The 7,337-nt window shown below is 43.0% G+C and overlaps 1 pseudogene; it reads right to left on the bottom strand.

The window, feature by feature from the left end:
* Positions 1–2,747: 2,747 nt before the first annotated feature.
* LOC103271591 lies at positions 2,748–7,021 on the bottom strand (annotated as a pseudogene).
* Between the last annotated feature and the right edge of the window lie 316 nt (positions 7,022–7,337).

The following is a 7,337-nucleotide window of genomic DNA, read 5'->3' as shown; positions in this document are numbered from 1 at the left end:
AGGCTGCGGTGGCCGGGAGCAGCCATTGCACTCCAGTCTGGGCGACAGAGTGAGACTCCAACTCAAAAAATAAATAAATAAATGATAAATAAAATAAAGTGACACAGAGTTGGCTGTGTCACTCTCCGCCTAAATCCTGGAAGTGGCTCTCCCAAACCTGCAGCATAAAGTCTAAGCTCTTTAGCTTGGAATAGCAGGCCCTGCACTCCAGCCTCCTGCCTGCACTCCCACCCCAGTCTGCCCTTCACTCCCTAGCACACCGTGCTGTTCCTGACTTGGGCCATTTGCTCACTCGGCTCCCTTCCCTGTGCACAGACCCTCAAACTGCTCTGATCTATTTCAGTCTTGCGGTGCTCAGCCTATCAACATCCTACAACTTAAGACACAATTCTCTCCTATTTTTCCCCATCCTGACGGCTTGCTCTTGTCTCCTCTGATGGTCTTCTGCGTCTCCCTGAACTCTCAACTTTAGAGGATCTGTAGACTCAGTCTTAGAACCTCGTTTCTTCTCTATTCCTTTCCTCCGTTGATGATCTCATCCCGTCTTGTGGTTTTAAACGCAATCCACACGCTTAACGCTCCAAAGATTATATCAGCCCCAACCACCCTATCACTTGGATATATAATGAGCACCTCAAAGTTTACATGTCCAAAATAAGCTCCTTCTGTTCTTTTTCAAATCTGCTCCTCCCTGGTGTTTCCCATCTGACTACGTGTCAATTCCATTCTACCATTTTGCCTAGACCAACTGCGAAAACAAAACCTTAGGATAATCCTTGACTTCTCTCATTTCCCACACCCAATTCATCAGCAAATCTTAACTTTCCCTTCAGAATATTTCTAAAATTGAGTCCCTTCTTAACTCTCTGCTACCATCTTAGTCCAGTTGTTTCTCAGTCCACGCTTTTTTCTCACTAGTATCTCCAATTCTACTTTGCCTGTACCAAAGTGGTTCTCAAATGTTTTGATCTCAGAATCCTCTTACACATTTAAAAATTATTGAAGGCTGGCTGCAGTGGCTCACACAAGGAGGATTACTTGAGACCAGGAGTTTGAAACCAGCATATGCAACACAGCAATACCACAACTCTACAAAAAATGGAAAGAAACTAAAAAAAAAATATTGAAGATCTCAAAGAACTGTTACTTTCATGGTTTATATATATTACTGTTTATGGTATTAGAAATTAAAAATTGAGAAATAGTTAAAATAATTTTTTTTTGAGTGAGTCTCACTCTGTCACTCAGGATGGAGTGCAGTGGCATGCTCATGGCCACTGCAGCCTCCATTTCCTGGACTCAGGCGATCCTTCCACCTCAGCCTTCCAAGTAGCTAGAACTACAGGCATGCACCACCATGCCCGGCTAATTTTTTTGATTTATTGTAGAGATGAGGTCACGCCAAGTTGCCCAGGCTGATCTTGAACCCCTGGGCTCAGGCAATCCTCTTGCCTCAGCCTCCCAAAGTGCTGGCATGAGCCACCACACCCAGTTAAAATAATTATTAATCATCAAAAAAAAATACATCATTATATATTAGCATTACAAAAATAACTTTATTTAAAAACAAAAAAAAAATTGGTAGGAAGAATGGCATTGCTTTAAATGTCTGCAGATCTCTTTGCTATCTGGCCTAATAGAAGACTGCTGGGTTCTCATAGCCACTGCTTCAGCCAGTCTGCTGCCATGTTTCTTTGGTTGAGGTATGTGGGGGGAAAAAAAAATCCAGCCTCAAATAGAGAAGTAGTTGGAGAAGGATAGAATATTTTACTAGACTTTTTGGGTAATTGTGGACATTTTCTTGGATACTATACCAAAACTTGACAAATGGGAGTTTCCTAAACATCACTAGAAGTGGGGAATTTGAAACTATATCAATTAGTTTTTCAAATTGTCAACACCATACAGACAAAGACCACCTGGAATGCTCCTGGAATTAAACAAAGTTGGTTGTATTGAATGTTCCAGCCCAATTGACAGTTGCTCCAGCTGATAACACATGAAGTAAGCCGGGCTCGGTGGCTCAGCCTGTAATCCCGCGCCTTTGGGAGGCTGAGGTGAGTGGATTGCCTGAGCCCGCGGGTTCGAGACCCGCCTGGGCAGCGAGACTTCATCTCTACAATAAATCAAAAAAATTAGCCAGGCGTGGTAGCACGCGCCTGTAGTTCCAGCTACTTGGAAGGTTGAAGCGGAAGGATCGCTGGAGCCCAGCGAGTTGAGGCTGCGGTGGCCGGGAGCGGCCACTGCACTCTGGTCTGGGCAACAGAGTGAGACTCCAACTAAAAAAAAAAAAAAAAAAACACATGAAGTAGAATAACTGTCCATCTGAGTTTACCCACAAAATTGTCAAAAATAATAAATGATTATTGTTTTAAACTACTAACTCTTGGGATAATTGGTTACACTGCAATAGATAACCCAAAACATTAACAATTCAAGGAATTACACTTTAACCATGTTAATAAAAATAGGATAATTTCAAGAAGGGCTCATACTTCCCAAAATGGTTATTTTCTGAGAATAAGTGTTTTGTGCTTTGTTGTTGTTGTTGTTTTTTTTTTTTGAGAAACTAGAAATTTTATTTTCAAGGGCCACTGATGTTGCAAACTTTGCATCTTTATTCTGCATGGTAGTTTTCTGTGTTTTTTATCAGAAATATGATGACTTTGAAGATATTCACTTTTTTGCACAGATAAAATTTTGCTCATCCTTTGGAGATTTCAAAAGAAGTTGAACTCACCTCCTCCTTAGTACTGTGTAAAATTGGCAGCGATGTGCTCGCGGTTGAAGGGTATATAGTCAGCAACCCCTTCATTCAAAGGTGTTATGCCACTAAGGAACTGCCAGTATGTCTTGTGATTAATATTTTCAGTGATGTTGTTGATAGAAGAGATGACAAGGCCCCAAGATGTCATTGTGGTTTCAAATTTGAACATTGGGTTTTTACGCTGTGCTTCTTAAAGGACAACAAGTAGCCCTGATCCACTTTTCATGCTCACATCAGTGGTCACGTCGAAGAGGAGCTCTAAGCCCCTCAAATGGTTATTTATGGTGTACGTCACTGTGATGTTGGAAGCCGAGGTGGGGGCGGAGCTAGGGTGGCCAAGTAGAGTGGGTGACACCTCATGATCAGGGCTACAAGTCACCAGAGGCACATCTAGGTATGTCTTGTCCTTCAAGGAAAGGAGGATTTGGGCAATGGACACCGGGTTATGGAATTTCCCCTGTTTAATCTCATCAAATATTGTGTCTATGGTCTTTTTGCTGTTCCACTCCTTGTTTAGTTGCTCAGGTGTTACAGAGACAGCCTGCATGGTGAGACCAGTACTGTAGATGTCTCCGGTGATGCCATTGTCTTTGATCCTCTTGCTGATATTTTCCACAATATCCTTTAATACCTGACCAAACAGGACTCTGTAAGCTTTCTCTGAACCTTGGGGATCTTGTTGTACATACAGGTCAAAGCCAAGGTTGCCATTGCTCCCGTGTCACGCTGAAGGGAGAGGAGTGGACCAGCAGAGTCTTGGTAAAGTGAACAGCTATGGGTAAGGTCACCTGAGTTCTTCTGGCATAGCACCAAGATTGCCAGACTGGGCCCGTAGAAGTCTGATGCTTTGGCATTAGGGCTTTAGAAGGGGACAGAGAACCCTTGTTAGACTCACATTCACCATTATGAGGATGTTCTTTTGTGCATTTATAAAAATTCCCTTTGATGCTGAACGCAGAACTCACATACAGGTGTAATCCGGTTCCATACATCTCTAGACACCCTTGCATTATTTATTTATTTATTTATTTAATTAATTAATTTATTTATTTTTTGAGTTGGAGTCTCACTCGGTTGCGCTGACTGGAGTGCAGTGGCCGCTCCCGGCCACTGCACCCATGACCTGCTGGGCTCCAGCGATCCTTCCACCTCAGCCTTCCAAGTAGCCGGAATTACAGGCACGTGCTACCATGCCCAGCTGATTTTTTGATTTATTGTAGAGATGAGGTCTTGCTGCCCAGGCGGGTCTTGAACCTGCGGGCTCAGGCAATCCACTTACCTCAGCCTCCCAAAGGCGCGGGATTACCGGCTGAGCCACTGAGCCCAGCATTTATTTATTTTTTAAAATTTTTTTATTTTGAAGAAGTGAAATACAATTTAGGGTTAGGTTTGCAAATGTTCATTATGCAGGTACCCTTGTTGATGAGGTATGCCCCCATTTCCCCTGGCAGTTTCCCACTACTGTCAATCCCTTTCTTACAGTATTATGATAATTGTCCAAGGTCTGCTTGAGTGAGAACTGTGGTACTCAGTTCTTTGTTTCTGTGACGGATCACTCAGTATTATAGACTAATTCCATTCAAGTTGCTGTGAAGTTCATAATTTTGTCCTTTAAGGCCAAATAATATTCCATCGTTCATATATACCTTTGCTTTAAATTTGAGTGTTCTCCATGTATCTTTGGGACCTGTCAGATGTGGCAGTCTCCCTTCCTAGACATGGAAGAGCATATTCTTGTTTATTGGCAAAGCTGTCACCATTTAATTGGTATCAGATTCTGACTTGCACAAGTAACATTCTTCACTGTTAAAAATCTGGAGGGTGCTGGATGGTGGGACAGACTTTTCTAAAATATTGTTAAAATGTTTTTAGGAAGCTGAAATCATTTTGATGGGTGATGGAAACAGGACAAGGTATCAAAATCAAGTCCAAAGTGATGGATGAAGTCTTAATTGGCATCCTGCAGTAGATTATTAAACTTAAATCTTGGTTGAGGGAATGAGGGTTTGGAATAATGTTCTAGAAAGTAGCAGGGTACCTATTTTCAATGCATAACTGAATTTTTAAATTGTTATTTAAGGTAATTCCTTGATAAATAAAATGCTGATTCCAAAAAAAAAAAAAAATTTGAGTGTTTATTTCTATTCAACTCAAGACTTCCTCTTTTCTTTCTTTCTTCCTTCCTTCCTTCCTTCCTTCTCTCTCTCTCTCTCTCTCTCTCTCTCTCTCTCTCTTTCTTTCCCTCTTTTTTTTTTTTTTTTGGAGTTGGAGTCTCACTCCATTGCCCAGGCTGGAGTGCCGTGGGATGCTCACGGGCCACCCTAGCGTCAACCTGCTGGGCTCTAGTGATCCTTCCACTTCAGCCCTCCAAGTAGCCAAAACTACAGGCACGCACTACCATGTCTGGCTCATTTTTTCAATGTATTGTAGGCACAAGGTCTCACCAAGTTGCCCAAGCTGGTCTCAAACCCACGGGCTCAGGCAATCCTCTTGCCTCGGCCTCCCAAAGTGCTGGGGTTACTGGTTGAGCCACTGAGCCAGGCCCCTTTTATCTTTCAATCATTAAAACAAAGGTATAAAGTTCTTAATCCCTGGGTTAGCGTCTTAAAATATCAGACTCAGAGACTCTTAAAGATTACACGGGATTTCAGACATTAGCTCCAGCCTCTGAAGTGCTTCCCTGTCAGGGGTCCTCCAGGCTGTGGTCGTGCTCTGAGAGGAGGCTCCTGCCCTAGACATGTGGAGAGACACATGAGGCATTGGAGAGCCATAAGAAAGTTCTTTGCATCAAGCGCTGGCCTGCCCTAAAGACGTGGAGTCCCAAGATTTGGATTTCGGTTCCTGGCTGTGGGATCCGGGAGGGCATCTGAGTGGTAGTGGCCACACTGAGCTCCTGGGTGCTGCCCAGGGGAAGCTCCAACTACTTCCATCAGTGTAACTGGGTGGAGGCTCATTAACACGCAAACAAAAATACAGCATTGTCATTTTTGCCACAACCTTCCTCTCACTCTTCAACCATAGGACCCAGGAGCGAACCTCATTATTACTGATTGATCACGAACTGGCTAGTTTTTCTCACAGATCAGGATAATTTTAGACATCCCTTTGAAAAGACGGATTAGATTCATTTTATATTTCAGTTTATTTTAATGTTTAAACTGTTTCAAATCTTTCCACTTTTTTCTTTCTCCACTAAATTTGACTTTTCTGGTTAGACTGAGTTAATGTTTTATTTATTTATTTATTTGTTTGTTTGTTTGTCGTTTTGTTTGTTTGTTGGGGTTTTTTGAGTCAGAGTCTCTGTCATCCTGGCTGGAGTGCAGGGGCGCGCTCATGGCCACTGCAGCCTGGACCTGCTGGGCTCAGGCAATCCTTCTGCCTCAGCCTTCCTAGTAGCTGGAACCACAGGCATGCACCACCACGCCCAGCTAATTTTTGATTTCTTGTAGAGATGAGGTCTCGCCAAGTTTCCCAGGCTGATCTTGAACCCCCGGGCTCAGGTAATTCTCTCGCCTCCACCTCCCAAAGTGCTGGGATGACAGGCATGAGCCAACAAGCCTACAAAAACAAAACCAGAAAACCTAGAAAATATTCTAGAATTCATTAATAAAGGATATGGTAAACAGACTGTCCCCCACTCCTCTGCATTCTACGAAACACCGTGCAGCCACTAAACAGTGTGACCTACAGTGGCCGTGGTTACTTGGGGCTTGGATTCACAGGGGCCTGTCACTATCAATTCAAGTGCACCAGGAAAGATTTGGGTCAAATTTTGGAAACAAATCTGATTACCAAGGCTGCTATTATTCAGCATATTTTGAGGTGTTTCTTATGATCATGAGTTCCTTTTGTAATCAAAAATGCTATAAAATACATACATAAAAAACAAATTTGATGTCCCTTTTTATAAACGGGCCATTCACTTCAATAAATTATTTAGAGCCACTAGATGTTGCTGGAAGCAAATGCTCTGTGTCATAACCGTAGCTGAAAATGCTGATCTGGTGTCAGCAGCTGGCTAGAAATAGGGTTGCGGGGAAACACTGGCTGGCAGGAAGAGTCCCTGGGACACTTGCCTTTCCTGGGCCGGTTGAGGTCAGGGAGCGAGAGTGCAAAGGCCCTTAGGAGGGGAAGGGGTGTCTGAAGGATGGCATGACTGAGCCTGGTCCCGGAGTTGGCAAAGAGTCTTCCAGCCCAGCTGAGCACAGCATGTCCCCAACCACACAACCCTCCTTCATCCTGGGCCCTGAACATGTGTGTAACAGCTGCCTGGACTTGACGATTGGTTTTGTTTCCAAAATGTTTACCTTTATGTAAAACTGTTCAAGCACCTAGAAAGGAGTTTTGAGGAAAAAAAAAAATGAACCCAAATCTATTAATAATCAAGCTCCTGGATCTCCCTTTTAAATTATAGAAGCCTTGTATATCTAATCCTGAATTATACCACACATCTTTAAAATAAAATATATAAAATAAAATATATATACATATATCTATAAAAAAAGATCTGCCGGCCCAATGGCTCACGCCTGTCATCCCAGCAATTTGGGAGGCCGAGGCAAGTGGATTG

The sequence above is a fragment of the Carlito syrichta genome, unplaced genomic scaffold (assembly GCF_000164805.1).
Source record: "Carlito syrichta isolate Samal-C Ts95f unplaced genomic scaffold, Tarsius_syrichta-2.0.1 Scaffold311780, whole genome shotgun sequence".
Taxonomy (NCBI): domain Eukaryota; kingdom Metazoa; phylum Chordata; class Mammalia; order Primates; family Tarsiidae; genus Carlito; species Carlito syrichta.
This window is presented reverse-complemented; position numbering and strand designations above follow the sequence as displayed.